The sequence below is a fragment of the Gallus gallus genome, chromosome 4, assembly GCF_016699485.2.
Source record: "Gallus gallus isolate bGalGal1 chromosome 4, bGalGal1.mat.broiler.GRCg7b, whole genome shotgun sequence".
NCBI classification, from domain to species: domain Eukaryota; kingdom Metazoa; phylum Chordata; class Aves; order Galliformes; family Phasianidae; genus Gallus; species Gallus gallus.
This window is the reverse complement of record NC_052535.1, coordinates 40,072,318-40,089,353: the sequence shown is the minus strand read 5'-3', so window position 1 is coordinate 40,089,353 and position 17,036 is coordinate 40,072,318. Positions and strand designations below refer to the sequence as shown.

General features: G+C 35.2%; 1 protein-coding gene across 5 annotated transcripts in view; it reads left to right on the top strand.

Moving 5' to 3' along the window:
- TENM3 (teneurin transmembrane protein 3) overlaps positions 1 to 17,036 on the top strand; it is a 1,287,844-nt gene that overhangs the window by 825,535 nt on the left and 445,273 nt on the right. For all 5 annotated transcript variants that reach the window (XM_046940097.1, XM_046940098.1, XM_046940100.1 and 2 more), the window contains one exon: positions 16,413 to 16,464. The gene's annotated coding sequence lies outside the window, so the exon portion shown is untranslated. The remainder of the gene's footprint in view (positions 1 to 16,412; positions 16,465 to 17,036) is intronic.

Here is a 17,036-nt window from a genome sequence, read left to right as displayed (position 1 = left end):
CAATTACTTTGTTATCAATATACCTCTTTTAGCCTGCTCATCAACACATACTGGAATCAAGATGCCTTCCTGAAAAATTGCTCTAGTTTCTATCTGAAAAAGAAAGCCGTGTCTGTATTGCAGTGAATATCTCTATAAAAGGAAGTTGTCTGTGAATTCCACTGTCTCACCTTTTGTATGCTGGAAATCAAAAACTCAATGAAGTGTGGTAGGAATGGAGTAGTCCCCCACTGCTTTAAGGCATCTCAGATGCAGACTTAGTCATTCCTGAACTCCTCTTTCTTTCCTGGTAAAGTGTTTCAGATTGACCTTTAAGGTCAACTGACCCACATTTCTGTATATAGTTCCTCTTCTGTCATGTCTTATGATTTTATCACTGGGACATTTTGACTGCCAGTAAAATACTCCTCGTGGCCACTCCACATCTTTTTCTGACTCTCACCCCCTTCATTTTTCTCTGATCCTCACAAAGTATCTTGGGCTCCCTTTAATCCTTTCTCAGTTTTCTGAACTCTATTTTGATCTTCCACCAGCTCCCTTGTGCCATTCCCATTCTGTCATCTCCCCTAGAGAACATTTCTCTCTTGCTCTCATGCTTTCCCTCCGCCTTACTCTGTTATTCCTTCACTTTCACGTAATGTACCTGATTGTCTCCCTGTGTTTTTTTTGTTTTTTTTTTTCCTCCAATGAGCACCATCAGTTCTGGACTAAATCTAAATGTTAATATATATATTTGCAAGACTGGCAGCAGTACATTCATTTTGCTGTGGATATTTTCTGTAGGTACATATCAGAAGAGGCATTTAACCAAGAGCCATATGTTTGATCAAAATATAATGAATTAATTTAGGTTGCAGCAGGAAATTTCCTGCCATCTTGCTTTTTGTTATATTTCTGATTATATCACTTCTACGTAGGAACTGGAAGTAAAAATAATAATAATAATAATAAAAATCTTGAATCACTTAAAATTATGTGAGTACAGAATGGAAGGAACTTTGAACTTCAGGTTTTCAGATTTCTATTTTCTAGGACAAAAATTTGATTAAAACACAATATTTCAAATTTAACTTTCTGCTTATATTGACTGAAAATGTGTTTGCTTAAAAAATATGTTTTTAATTTTGAATTCTGTCCTCAGTGCCAATCTTGACATGTGAGGGCTGCAATGCCTCCTATTTTATGATGTTGGTCCACAATGTCAGAGACCGATGGTGGTAGTACAGTAGAGGTCAAACCTTCCCACCAATATTCCATTAAATGTTGTTGCCATGTGACAGATGGCAGCAGAGGGTCAGTCTGACAGAATGGTGCATGACACGGAAGTGTGTATGAAGCAATGGTGTGTCACTGAATTCCTCCATGCGGAAAGAAATGGCACCCACTGACATTCATAGATGCTTGCTGAAGTTTCTGGAGACCAAACAGTGGGTGTGAGCACAGTGAGCTGGTGGGTGGTGCATTTCAGCAGTGGTGACAGCGGGTCACCTCCACTGGTGCAGATTGTTATGTGTGTGGCATGCAGGCTTCTGTTCATTGCTGGTGACAGTGCGCAGCTGCTGGTGGTGGCTATGTTGAAAAGTAGTATTTTTTAGCTGAGAATTTGCTCTATCAAATAGTGTTATTGCTCTTTGTGTCCACTGTAGTTTCCGTGGAAAAAAAAGTAAGAGGCCTTACTGTCAGATCAACCCATTTAGAAACTGATCTGTGGGCATTGATATAGGGTGTCTTAAGGCAAAAATGTGTTTGTTTACAGAGAAAGAAACAAACCAGACTGATGCCAGTCCTGGACATACTGGGACTGAGACACTTTAAATGCAAATAGAAGTACTGAATATTTAAATAACTTATAAATAAAGAACTAGTATTTCTTATCATGATGTAGAAATACCACATTTCTTTCAGTTTCCTTACAATGAAATATTCCCAGAATAAGTTATTTTTGCGGTGTTCAGCATTCTTTGGATTCATGCAAGTCTTAAAGCTTGTTCTGCTCTTAGAGGTACTAGAAATATCAGAGATTCATACTTCATTTTGACCATAGATAATGAAAAATGTGAAATGCTTGGAATGTCTGCAAATAATTATTATTAGATGATGTTACTAATATTGCAAAAGGCCTAAAAATGTATATTTTTTATTTTTAAATGTTTTGCATTTCATTTGGTTTGAGATTAAAACATAACCTTTAGATATTTTTGGCTTTCAGACATTCCAGTGTTTCCCATCTTATTAATCCTTTGCTAATTTTTAAGAAAAGTAACAATGTCTGTTCCTTAATGTCTAAAAATGAGAATTCTGCCTCATTTTTCTTTTTCAAAGAGCACAACTTAAACCGTTTGGGCTGTAAAAGCCTGGTTCTAAGTCCTCAAGTTTGATTTGCGTGATGCAGAGATAACAAAGTGAAAGTGGTGATGAATAGTCAGCACCTGTATTGAGTTCACTGTCTTTGAAGCTAACACATAGAACTCTCAGTCCACAGTTATTTATAACCCTCTGCCACGTGACCGGTGAGGGGACATTATCTTAATTGCAATAACCCCAAAATTGGTATATTTTGCCTTTTTTTTCTTTTAGTAGCCTATTCTGTTAAGTATGCTTGCACAGTCTTGACAATAGTCCAGAATTCTCAGAGGCTGGGAGATCTTTCTGGCACATTCCTTTTCCACACAATAACTTATATCTGTGTATATATACGTACATAGATGCTAGTGTTTTAAGTAGGCTTAAAAGTAGTTGGAAAAGCAGTAATAGATGAATTATCCCATTAGTGCAACTGGAGTTATTACTAGTTCACAAATATTGAAACTAGCACTGATTGAGATAAATGAATGTCTCATAATTTAATAATGCAAATCACACAAACAGTGAAGACCTGCAATTATTGATAATAGGGTGACAAGAATTTTAGCACAGAACTTAAATTCAATAACATTATTTTCCTCTGTATTTCATAAAATGGCATTGCTAAATATTTCTTCAGTTTTTATTTTGCATTACTTCAGTTACTTCATGTATTTTTAAATCTTTGTGCCAAGTTGTTCTATCAGTCAGCCCTATGTCATTAGCCATGAGTTGCTTTGCAGTTGAATGCCAAAGCAGTGTCAGCATTCTATTTTAACTATTCTGTGATTCCATTTGGCGCAGTATTTATGTGAATCAGTGTCATTTAGTCCTTCTTTGGGTTCTCTAATATCACTTTACTTATTGGAGATTGAGGTTGCTTCACACTGGAAGACAGTACAGTAACTGTTTCTTTTGGGAATATTTAGTAAATTCTGGTACATCTAAAACACAAGTCAGAAACTGATTTCTGTAGACATCTCCATAAGGCTGAAGTAATGGGGAAAAAAAAAACTTGAGAGGACAAAAGTCAGTGTTTTTATAACCTGTATGTCTAAGCTGGTAAAGTAGATTGTTTTGAACATAGTGTAAATGACCCTCTATGTCCAAACTTCTACTGTGTGGCTTCATTAAAGTACATAAATTACTAAAACTGTCAGAGATGGCATTAAGTACTCAATAAAAGTAGACTTAATGCAATTAATAGCAATTAAAATTACACTTTTATGATGTCAGCCACCAGTACTGTGAAGACATAATTGTCTGTAAGGACTTCTGTACCATATTTATCCTCTAAAACTGTCCAATTTATGTGAAAAATGCCAAAAACATATCCCAAATGGGTACCATTATCTTCTTGGATTTTTAAAAGTGATCTGTCTTTATCCAGCCTGTGCACATTAAGCTAATTTACTTTAATTAGTTTTTTCCTCATTATCTTAATAGGCAAGTTGATAAGGATTTCTTTTTATGGTGGCGGTGGTTTTTTCTTTTCTTGACTACAGATGTTAAAACTTTACTCCTTAAGTGTCTTTTGAAGAGATTACTGCCTTGAATCCTTTGCTTGGCTCTTCCTTGTTCATATGCCCTCTTCCATCCAGTTGTCAATTACAAGTGTAGCAAATGATAGTAACTCTAGTGTTTTTTAGAGATGTAAAGCAGCTGTGCTTAGTTAATTGGTAGTTAAATAGGAAAGAATGACATTTTTGTCTGTGCTGTAACAAGGAAGTTTACTGTGGTCATAATAAATGAACTAATTCCTAGAACAGTCACTTATGTCTCTAATAGGCACATAATAGAATGTCCTTGGAAAAAATGCCAGAATATTCAGGCTATATTAACAATTAAAATTAATGTTATAATCAATAGATTGATGCCTGACTCCACGTTCTAAGCTCAACCTTCTAACTGAAATACGTATAGTTAAGTGCTATACCCTGCTAGTAATTGATACAGAGAGACAAGCTCCTAATTTAGGTCTTTGGAATTTCCATGGGAGGCATATAGATCACACTACTGTCTACATAATTGAGTTTCTGATCTGTCTTTGCTGAGCTACCTGAAGTTTAGATATTTAATCAGAAGAGCTTTCTCTCTGTATTCTCTGTGCTCCTCTGAAATGTCCTCTGTTGATTGGGAAAAGTTTGTAAAGGTCTGTCCAGTGCCTTGAATGCAGCTCTGCTTTTAAATTCTGCAAGCATTCATATTATGAAATGTGAGATGTTGAGCAATTAGAATTATTTTATCAAATTGAAGTGTAATTTGCTCCTTGCTTTTCCAAATGCAGTTCAGTCTTGGTGTGAGTGGTTTCTTTACACTAAGCAATACATTAAAAAGAAAAATTAGTATTTGAATTATGTTACAGGTGGAGAGTTCAATTTTAAACTACCATCACCACACATGCTTTTTTTTTTTAGTGTTGATAACCCAGAAAGATGCAGGATGATACATAGATAAGTGAGTTTTAAAACTCAGAAACAGTCATGTATGTATTTTAAAGTTATGCAAACCTATAGAGCTGCAAAAATGTTCAGGATGATTCAGAGATTCCAACTCGTATTTTTTATGAAATCCCTTTAAAAAAACCACTGAACTTAATGTTTGCGAAAGGAAAAAACAATGACAAAACAATGCTACAGGATCAGCACCTGATTCAGCTGATTTGTGTGAGAATGAAGAGTATCCAGCCTGTGTTCAGACACCATTACAATCCATGGAATTCATTCCTATTCTAAATAGTTTCCAGAATATTCTGAAGAATATCCAAGTCTAATATCCTGTTGCATAACTGATGAAGAATTTTTATGTTAGAACAGAATTATTTAATATATATAATGAAGATACTGTGATTAAATGTGATTACAAGGGATTCTTAGTGATTAAAATATTTCCATAAGTCAAATGTAAAAGACTTTCCACAGTGTGTTTTTTTTTTTTTTTTTTTTTGGTCTTTATACAGTACAGTACTGGTGACTTCCCATTACATTTGCATTGACTTTGTTCTTTATAATACCATGGTCTACCATGGTATTTTTTCATAACACTTATGTTTTTTGTTAGAGAGAAGTTGACTATCTTGCAGGTAGTTGAAATCAGCCTACAATCGTAATCCATGAGTCCTGGTTCAAGAGATGTTTTTTCTTTACTTGAACTTTACTCAATAAACTTGTCCTTTGCTTGGAGCAGAATGTATTTATATGGATAAGGCCCAGTAACATTTTGACTGACATAACAAAACGTAAATGCTGAATTAGACATAGTGGAAAGGACAATTAAAAGTAATGACATTGAAAAATATGTTAATGTTAGAAAATATGTCCCAGAGTTTCCTTAAGGAACCAATAGCATTCCAAGGGAAATGACATAGAGAGCTGCCACTATTCCGGGTGGTGAGTTAATTTCTAGATAACATTCAAATCTCTCCCTAAAAGTTCAGTATTTTTGCATATTTAAGATCTTCCTTGTCTTTAGCTTTTTAGTATTGTAAAATATTTTCTTTCATTAACTGACTTTCTGTGTCTTATGGCAATGTTGCAAACTGAAATAGGTTTCAGAAATATTATCAGGCTGGAAAAGCCACTGGTGGATATATAATCGCTGTATACTTAAAATGAATTCAGTATTTCCTTGTGCGACACAGTCATGCATACGCATGTACACAGAGAACATAATGAATGTTTCTTAAGCAAGTAGGCTGATCAGATGCAGGAAGAAGCACTGGGATGTTAATGACACTTTCTAACAGAAACAGGTTTTGTTTATAGTCTTGTGTTATCTGTGTAAACTTCATCCTTATTTCTATTAGACCAGGCCTCAAGGTCATCCCTTGCTTCCTGTATGATGCAACAGTCCTCCTCTGCTTACCTTGTGTCATCAAAAAATGTTGTCAGCATCCTCCTACTATTTGTCTGCCAAGATCAGTAATGAAAATATTAAATAACATCACTCAAAATTGAGGCTCTGAGTAAGTCTTTGGCTTTCAGGACTACCGGCATGTATCTCACCTTCATCAATTCTTACCTATCTAACCTCTCTTATCTTGAGCTTAGTTAATGTGGCATTGTATCAGTTTACTAATGAAGATGGATGAGAGCTAATGTGTCTCCTATACACAGAAAGAAAACAGGCATTTTGCAGAAGCATGATTTACTTCTGATACAGAAGTTGCAAACACACTGGGTCAAATGAGTTGGAGATGTCTAAAGAGCAAGTGCAAGAAAAGAAGTGTTTTTGGGCAACACTTTCCTGTGTAAACCCTCCCAGCACTTGGAACTTTATGGCGTGAGGTCTTGTTATATCAGAGAACAATTCAAGGCTGTTATGTTGCATAGGTATGAAGGAATCCCCTAGGTTCTTAAAATTAATGATGATCACCTGCGTCATCTTGAGACAATGACTCAAACAATTCAATTACATTTTTGTTAAGGAAACCTTTGCATTTGTTTATTAGAACTTGTCTGGTGATAGTTCAATTGAAAGTTCCCTATTCTAGTATTACAGTAATTAAATTTCCCTGTACAAATTTATATAGACATCTAATAATATGCTTCTTCAGCTGTCTCTTTTTCATGCTAAAGAACTTTGATCTATTCCAGTGTCTTCTGGTATGGAATGCCTTTGGAATCCCTTCATGTTCTTCCTACCTTTTCCTCTTATTTTGTAGGCTTAAGGCACTTTTTTTCTTTTTCCCTTAACAAAAATAAATAAATAAATGATGGTAAGTAATTAAGTGTTCCACATGAATACACAGCAGATGTATGGTATAAACATTTCCTGTCCAGCTTTCTTTCGTAATAATTTCTAACATGCTAAAGCTGCTTTTTTGATTGAGTTTGGAAGCTGGTGTTTTTAAAGAACTAGACTCCCAGGTTAGCAAATTTAGAATCCATTTTTTTTATATGCCATGGAAAAAGTATTTATTCCTTTGCAGACTGTGTTGTATCCATTGGCAGTGAGTTTCCCTCATTCCAATTCTGTGTACCATGCCCAGCTGTTAATTCACTCTGGTGTAGAAGCTCATCAGAGATGACTGTTGAATTGTGTTTCTGAAGAAATCCCCAAAACTTTTCTTGTAAAGGAGATCACAATGCAGCACCTTTTATGTTATATTTTATTAACAACATTGAGACAGGGCAAATTACAGTAATATAAAATTGCAACCTTGGCGCTGCAATTTTAGGCACTTGGTATAGAATAAGTAATCTTTATTTGCTCGCTTTTTTATGCGTCTCTTTTGCTTGTTTTTAAAAGCTGTGAAGTTGTCATATTTTCAAAACTGCTCAGCTATTTGTATGTATGTACATAGTATGTTTGTACATAGTATACCTGCCGAGATAGTTCAGATTAGTAGAAAAGCTTCTATTAACGTCAGTGGAGAATCAAACCGATAATGGAAGTGTGATATCTTTCTGGAAAGGAGAATTTGAATGACTAGTTGTGTCATTTATGTTGCAGTGCAATCATTGTTTTCTTTTAAAGCTATCACAAGCCTAAATACACATAGAAGATTCATACAGCAATTGAGTTCTTATTTTATTCTTGCATCCTTCTGTTATGTGGTGGTTGTTTCCTCCTCATAGGGGACAGTGACAGGACCCAAAAGAATGGCATGGAGCTGTGTCAGGGGAAGGTCAGGTGAGGGTATGGAAAGGCTCTTCACTAGAGGGTGCTGGGCATGGAACAGACTCCCCAGGGCGGTGGTCGTGGCCCCGAGCTGCCAGAGTTTAAAGAGCATCTGGATAGCATTCCATTTTCTGTGTTCCTCTGTGGAGTCAGGAGTTGGACTCAGAGATCCTTGTGATTCCCTTTCAGTACATTCTATGAGACTGAATTACCTTTTGATACAGAAGTATCTATCTTACCTGCAAGAGGAAAACTATAAGGTAATGAAAATCTTTGAATGTGGTTTCACTGTCTACTATAATGTAGTTCATTGATGGTGCAGGGGTTACTTAGAGTTAATAGAAACTGCCTCATTGACTATAATTGTTTTGCTATCAGTATATTTTGTGTATACCTTAGTGCACAGACACCTATGCTGGGTTTATAATTCTGTAATGTGCATAACCACTCAAGACCTTATCTAAAAATCCTTTGAAACGTCGTCGTTTTCCCACATTCAAGCTGAACTAGTTAATCATGATTAAAATCCAGAAGCATTAGTACGTTGGAGTAAATGAAGATGGTGACTGGTGTAAACCACAAGGCAAGTGAAGACTGCAGTCTATCTCATGTGGCAGTTACTGTTGATTTTTGCATTTTTCTCTTCTGATGAATCACACATGCATAACTTGCTGTCAGTTTCCTTTAATTATCGTAGATCATCCTCATGATTTGCCACTTGTAACCTAATATATTATGATAGCTGAAGTAATACGTTCTGGTTATAATTGGTTGCCCACTACTGATGTGGGTAATGGATCTCTCCTGTGAAACACAAACAGTAACTAGACGCACAGCATGCAGGTAAGTTAAGTACCCATGCTACTCAGGAATCAGCAGGTATTCTTCATGACTTAGTCTCCAGACATATTTTCTGGAAGCTCAGCATATCTCTAATTGCAATTATATTTTGTGTTCATCTTGCCTCAGATCCTAGAAAAGGTGTTTCTGTGCATAAATATTTAAATATGAAAGTAAAAGGTGATATTGAGCATATTTCTGCAGACTGAAAGAAATATATCTGGCAGAGATTTTTTTTCACAGAATTCCCGTCTCTATGAATGGAGTTTGTTTCAAGGATAATTCATGTCCCAAACTGTAAAATCAAATCAAATCTTTAAACTGGAAACTGTGAGTCACGTTTTGATATGGCAAGTCTTCATATAGTATGTTTCCTTCAGTATAATCAATAGCATTAATAAATCAGTGGATTGACTGAATTCCAAAAGGATGGTAGTCTCTCACACAATACATTGATTTTTGTTTTCTCTGTGTGAACACAGAAACACTGTAGTTAAGTGCACAGTTGGCGTAATATTGACTTTTTTTCCTGATATTTAGTCACTGAGTGGTCAAGGTTGGCAAGGGCAATTATAACCAACCAGTGTGTATCAGTAGCCATTTTCTAGGGCACTCGTTTTCCCCAAAATGCTTCCTGTTCTTTAAGGCCTACTCTCTTTTCAGTTCTGCTAAAAAAAAAAACTTCCAAAATCAACTGGAGACAAAATTTACATCCCCTCAAAGTACTATTAATGAGCTTGTTCAAAAATGTGTATGCTTGCAGCAAATGTTTGCAGATCAGCTTAAGTTTTTTAAGTACTTTGTTTGGTTTCTTTCAGTAAATCCAGTTATGGCTGTTGCAGAGCAAACCGTCAAAACCTTTAAAGTCTTAGCCCCTCTTTTCCCATCTTAACTGTTTTACACCTTTCTAAAAAGACTTCAAAAAAGAAAAGTGCAAAGAACGTCGCATCCAAAACCACATGCTGGTTTAGCCTGAGGTGGTTATCTTTAGTTTTAGTGAACATGGTCCAATTTGACTTTGCATATTTGAAAACTAACTTTGAATTGGTTATTACTTTTCTTATATCCATTGGAGAAAACCTTTGAAAGGAATAAATTGCATTCTATTCAATTCATTTTTATTTATTTGAGGCTCTTTGTGACTTCAAAAATAAGTAACACAAAAGCAGTTTACACTGAATTTTCTGCTCTAATTACAACTCACTAATATTAACCTGATCATCTACAAGACAGCGATTTTATTTTCTCAAAATGTATGAAGTGGTAGGAAATATATGGCACATAAGTTAAATGATTTGGAGGATATCCACAGTGAGCTTTTAAGGATTTCTTGTGTTGCAGTTAACTACATTTAATTAGCATTATTAAGAATAGGTAAGTGGGTAACAAAAAGATAATACAAAGAGAAAACAGAGTAATTTGACTTTTTTTTTTTTAGGGTTTGAGAGGGGAACAGGAGAGTCTGACATTTTAGAATAGCATTCAGGAGTTTGACCAAACTTCTGTATGTTCCTATGTCTGATTATGGAAAAAAAATCTGTACTCCTTTCAGTGATTTTTTTTTTTCTTTTTTTTTTTTTCCAGCTGGGATGAGGGGGGCAAAAACTGCTTACTGAATTTTGCTGGCTTGGGCTGGAATTAGAGTTGTAAAGGTCTTGGAGTTGCAGAACATTCATTTTCAGCATCTTGTTGGCTCTTGTTAAAGTACTGCTTTTGATGGGCCAGAATTTAATCTCAGAACTGATTAAAATAGTAATTATTTGATTCATCAGTGAAGAAATAGAGTTCCTTTAAAGGCTAGACTCCATTTAATTAACAATAATTTGAGACTTCAGTCAGTACAGATCTGAATACTAACATTATTTAACAACTGGCTTTCAAATATGTTAGGTTTCTCTGGGAACTGCCAGAGTTTATCTTGCTCAGCATTCAGGAGCAGCCTACAGTGGAAAGCTCTTTGCCACATCATTCAGTGCAAATCATCTATCCTCAGCTTTATGTGAATATTCAATCACTATGATGTAAGCACACATAATCAAGGAAGGATCAGGAAAAAAGAAGCCTGTTAAAAACATTTTATGAAAAAGAAAAACAATAACGATGTAACTCAAATAAAATAAATGTAAAGTTATATCTTTATATTCCTAAAATTGTCTTCATAACAACAGTCGTATTTTTGCCTTTTCAAAAACATTTGTATTGATACCTTTGTATGTACAGCCTTGCTTGATATTGTACATTTTTCATACTAATTATATTCCATATAAACAGAAAAAAATATTATTCTGTGCAAGGAATGAGTTCATCTCGTAAAGATGAGGCATACTGTTGGTTTATATTTTGTTGATAAATGAGTAGTAGTGCAGAAAGCTGTGTAGTTTGGATCACAGTAATTTAAGGAATTGAGTATTCCAGTCCCTTTAAACTCTTATCTTTACCCCTGTTTTTCTTACTTGCTTTACTCTTTCTTTCTGTGAACAAAATTCTTAGGGACAATTTGTTTTCCTGCTTGTTTTTCGTAGTGATGTTTGTGTAGGATAAAGTGTCATGAAGCTAAAGAAGTTGTATAGCAGAGGTGAACGTGAAATTGATAGAACCAGTAATTATAGCATGCAATTCCTGCTTACAAATAGTCTAAGCAAGCCCAGGTTTTCTATGAAATGGGATGAACAGTGCTCCAATTATTACACATTTTAAACATATGTTATTCATTTTATCACAGAGATTACTGATCTTTAATGTTACTTGTTGCTTTTCCTATGATACCAATTATTTTAAGCACATATGACAGGTAACTGACATCTTTATAGCTGTAAGGTTGCATCTCAGCAGGTTTTACCAGTAATACTGTGAGCATGAAAATAATATGTAAAGAATCTGTTCAATGGGAAATTATATCGCTGGCACAGAAAACACAAGAAAAAATTGGGGGGAAAAAGAAGTTGCTTGAGAAGCATAAGTCCATAGTTTCTAAGTAATGACATTTTAACATTAAAATGTTGCATTTTCCAGTGCTCCTTCACATTTTTTTGTTCCAGCTTACTATCAGGAGCTCTAGTTGTGGCTATGCCTCACTGCTAATAACCAAATGAATTAACAGCATGTTGAGGTTCTGTGGATACTGCACAGATATATTTTTACTGCGATTAAATTTTAAAAAAGGTGCTTACATAGAAGGAGATAAATCTGTACTGCTAAGTGGCAGTTACATTACAGTTGCACTGCTGCATTTTACTGTGATGAAGTTGTAAAATATTGTATTTGTATAGTGTGTAATCTTTGTCACACAAGCAATCATGCATGGACCAGTTACTTACATAGTAATAGTTAAAATATAATTATTTATACAGTTATAAAGCTATACGTAAGGATATAGGTGTATAAAAATACAGTTCTCCTTATAGTTACCTAAGAAGCTTTTTTTTTTTTTTAATAATTTCACTTTTTAAATGAGTGGTACTCCAGTGGATTTACTTGGGACCAAGAAGTCTGTTCTCACTGTTCCTTTCAGCTGTAGATAGTTGCATACACCAGCATTACTACGGTCATTTCAAAAATTTCTCTTGCTGGTTCTTTGGATCTTTGAGACTGTGGTGGTGGATCACTGCTTACGGTGGGAGTCTATGAAGTCCATTCTTTCATTCTGAATGAGCCTAGCATTTTTTGTTCTCCATCGCACTGCATCTCTTGGCTGCTTTTAATTCATTTGTTACCAATGATCCAACTCAGTGAACTAGTATATAAAAATGCTCTACGTGGTCTTTGGCTCGAAACTCTTTCCAGCTATGATTAGGGATGTGGCTCCAATATAATCTTCAAAAGAGTGCAATTCACATAAGTAGCCAGGGTGCTTCTCTGAGTTTACGGTATATGTCTAGTCCTATCCAATCTGTTCAGTATAAATTCTACTGAAATCCTGTTTGGCGGGTGTAGTTCTGCAAGAAGCTGCTTACCTGATTTGTTTCTATGTCACCAATAACCGTTTGTCTGCTACATATAGTATCTGCTATATGTTATGCTAGCTTCTTCTCAATGCGCAAACACTGGATTCATTACCACTTAGTTTTCAATGGTCCTTTCCAGCAAAGGTGGAGAGAACAGGTTTCCATGAAAAGAAGTTCCCTACCCATTTTTCCTATCCCAACATATTGTTGAGCCAGGAATAAAATTCCTGGTCAGTGTCCTGTAACAGAAATCTGTTTTTTGGCATACAAGCAATTTTTACCCAATTCAAATCAAAGTGCAATTTCTCATGGATGTTAACATGGAAATATAATAAATCATGTTCCAAGTATACACAACTTTAAAATTGAAAGAGCAATAGAACGTACTGGATCATTTCAGTGTTATGTCTGGCAGGTAGCAATGAAGTTTTATCAGCTTTTTTGGGCCACTTACACCTCAAGTAGAAGTGGTGTCTTTCCCTGCTATGTTTTCCATTTTCTCTGTGAGATGAATGGTTATGTAAATATTTCACTGATTTTTGTGGGATGCTGAAAAAAAAGTTGATTTCTCTGGTGGACTACTGGAAGCAGATTCAGTTTTCTAAATGTATGTCTCTTGCCCTCAAGAGATTTTGGACCTATGGGAGACCAAAGGCCTCCTGGAAAGGCAGCTCAGGCCAGGCAACTTTGTTGTTGCCATGTTGTTTGGGCTGGGGCTGTCATAAATGACTTTTCAATGTCAGCTTTCAGAAACTAGTTGGAACCAGAGGAAATTATAATTTTCTTGCTGAAAATTGACAATTTATACATCCTAACAATGCTAACTTCCCCTTTTCGTAAATCAGTAGTACTTTTTGAGGTTCTAATATTCTTCTGCCAGATCTGTAAGAGTTTGCACATGAGCTGAACTACTTAAAAATAAGCTTTTGATTTTTCAAATCTCTTGTTCATGGCCCCTCTGCTGAATTTTACATTTCCTCTTAAAACCAGCAGACTGAATGCTCAGACTTTTTCTAATGAAATTGTGCAGTTCCATATCTGAGCAGATGTGGGATGAGCCTCTATTGCTGTTTATTAGTCTTCCACTGGCTGCTATTTTCAGTTCTCCTTCCCAAGCTTCTGAGGGCTGCACTCTTTGATCGTGCTCCAGTAAATTATGATCAGAGCATCAAAGGGAGTTAAGTATGTTGACAGTGAACGTCACCTAGCTTGACATTCAAGTGTGCCATGCTAAGAATATATTCCAAAGTATGACTGAATTGAATCAGCTTTGTTAGGCACCTAGAAAATGGAATCACAATGTGAAGAATTTTGGGCACAGGGTCTTCTAAACCTAGGAATAAGAAATATTGAAGACAGAATAGTTATAAGAATTCCTGCTTGACTGAAATTTGTGAAGTCATCACATAGAACTCATTAGCCCACCCTCCAGCGGTGGAAGATAAAATTCCTGCAACTTAAAATGCACGTAGAAAACTTAAAGATGGAACTGAAGATAATTACCGTAGGTCTTTACATGTCAGCATTTCAGATTTGCCTTCCAGCTTCTCTTGGGTTCAGAATTCCTGAAGTAGGCTACCTATGATCCATTAGTGCATGGATTCTGATTACACAAATATGAATGATTGGACGCTCAGGAAATCAGCTACAAGCCTGGTTACTTTGTATTTGGTTTTGTACCTAGAACAAAAAGATAAAATGCAAATACTGTAGTACTGGGGCTTCTGTATGAACCAGAGGACTTGATGTTACTGATGACCTCCAATTAAGCAAAAAGCAGCTCTATACAGTCACATAATTTTCATTTTCCCCAATCTTAAAATGAGATTTGTACCCACAAAATATGATAGTAAGTAATATGAAATACCTCTAAATAGAATTTTCTTATATTTAGTGATATAAAATCCAGGTTTTATAATGGTATAGATCAGTGACTTGACAAGTGGTCACTGTGGATTAAAGCACTGTTAATATTGAGGCTTTGTTTTTTCACTATCTTGAACCCGTAATTCCTATGTTTATTTTTTAGCATAGAAGTTTATTTAATTTCTGTATTGACTGTACAGTCAGGCTGTTCATTTTATGTCTATATCAAGTTTTTCTTCAGTTACTTACCAAGGCCCATATTTAGGGAGACTTTTGTCAGTGGAAGAGTTTGCACTGAAATTTACTATGTGGGTTCATATTTGCAGATACCATAGGAAAAGTCTTTTGCAGTTCAGGTAGAACCTGAATACACAGATCCAATATCCACCCACTTTTTTCAGAATGTAGAGCACTGATATTGTGACTTAATGTAAAGTGTACACTTGTTTCCCCAGAAGTTAAAAATAGTGTGCTGATCATATTTCTTAATCTCTGCCTATCAGAAGTTTGAAGCCAGTATTAGGAATGACTTTTCTGGTGCTGTGCCCATTAGTTGCATCATACTGACACTACTACTTCTGATTCTTTGATCAACGTCTACCTTTAAAACAAGAAAAAAGAAAAAAAATCCTTTACGCTTCACCTATTTGGCTTGAAAGAAATCTAAAAAAATATATTAAGTGCTCATTCACACTGCAATTTTTTTAGTGCTGGAAGTTCAGTGAAATAGAGGCAAAGTATGTTGTGATGAAAAAAGTATTTACATAAGTACAGGGAGTGTGCATTTCTTCATATTCTGTTGTAATAAGTTGCCATTGTCACATGCAAAGTTTTAGCATTACTGAAAGTTGAAATAAAAAACTTGTAGGCTGTTTGGATCCCTGCTTGGAGAGAAGTTCTAGATGCAAGTAGTAGTTGTGGAGTTCGATGCAGTACAGTGTGAATGTAATTGGAATGTTAGAAATAAAAGAATGAAGCAAAGGCTTTGTTCTGTATATCCCCTTAATTTATCAATGCTTACTTTTTATGTGTGAAATACTCCAAATTCCTGATTATTAAAACAGAAAATCATTTTATAGTTAACTTCAGAACACTGTAAGCTTGTAATATGTATGAAAAAATGCTTTCTGAAAATAGCCCTTTTTATATATTCTAAGTGCTATTGGTTATGTTTTTCTTCAAAAAACAATCAGTATCATTCCCACATGTTTCATGTATATTACTTTTGAGTATGTTGGCTTTTCAAATCTACGGGAGGATAGTTTATCATGTTTGCTGATACATAATGCATCAACCAAATTGCTAAGGTGCCATTGAAAACTCACTGTGCTAAAGCTAGGAAGACCTATATCCTAAATTTAATGTTAAATGCTCAGGACACCTGATCACTTTTCTACGGCAGTAGAAAGGAAAGAACCTTTTCATATATGATCTGAAGAAACCAAATGTGAAATTAAATGGGGTAGAATGAACACTGATGCCCTAAATAACGTGTTTAGATCTAGTATCCAACATGCAATCAAAATTTCCATGTGATCTAAACAAATAAATTTGTCTTATATCAGTCCAGTAGCAGCTATAATAAATACTGTGAGAGCTGCATCTCACTTGTAGATGTTAAGAAAGATAAACAATTAAGGAATATATTCCTTATCTCAAGTCAAAGAGCGGGAAAAAAGGTACAAAAAATTTTCTAATATTCTGCTTTAAAAGTTACAGTGGCATTTTGTAATAACAGTTAAACAATTTTTAAAAATTCATGATGACCTTGTTCATCGTAATCTGTTCTATTTGCAGATTCCTGGCTCATCTGAGACCCACCAGCATAACATCAGATAGAAAGCTGAAGGTAAGATGAAACATCTGACAGCCTCAATCTGTAATGGGATTCATATATTGCATTGGTGATTTTTACATGACACACAGTTATCTAGCTGACAGAATAGAGCATAACTACAAAATTACAAGAGGCCAGTATGTGCTCAGTATGCAATGCCCTATTGACTTAACCCATTCTCAATAATTTATGCTGCTGTATCTAATTTACTATTGTTGCAATAACAGCGTAGGTCAAAAAAAAAAAAATAGGATAAATGGGTGCAGTGTTAACTTTAACTTATGTGAGTATTTTGTCCAGGAAAAAAAGATTTAGGTTGATAAAGTTTTCTTTCTCTATGTTTCACCCTGTTACCAATCAGTCTTATAGAGGGTATAACATAATTGAATAAATAATGAAATTCTCAAAAAGAGTTTTTAACTCTTTTGTGAGAGTTCTCCTCTTTAGGTTAATAACTTGAAAATGTATCCAGAACCAGATCTCAAATGAAAGCATGTCAGGAGAGTATCATATCTCTGTAATGGTAGCTGTTGGTGCCCACTCAGAAATGTTTGTATTTGGCAGTGTTCTTTCTGGTTTTAACC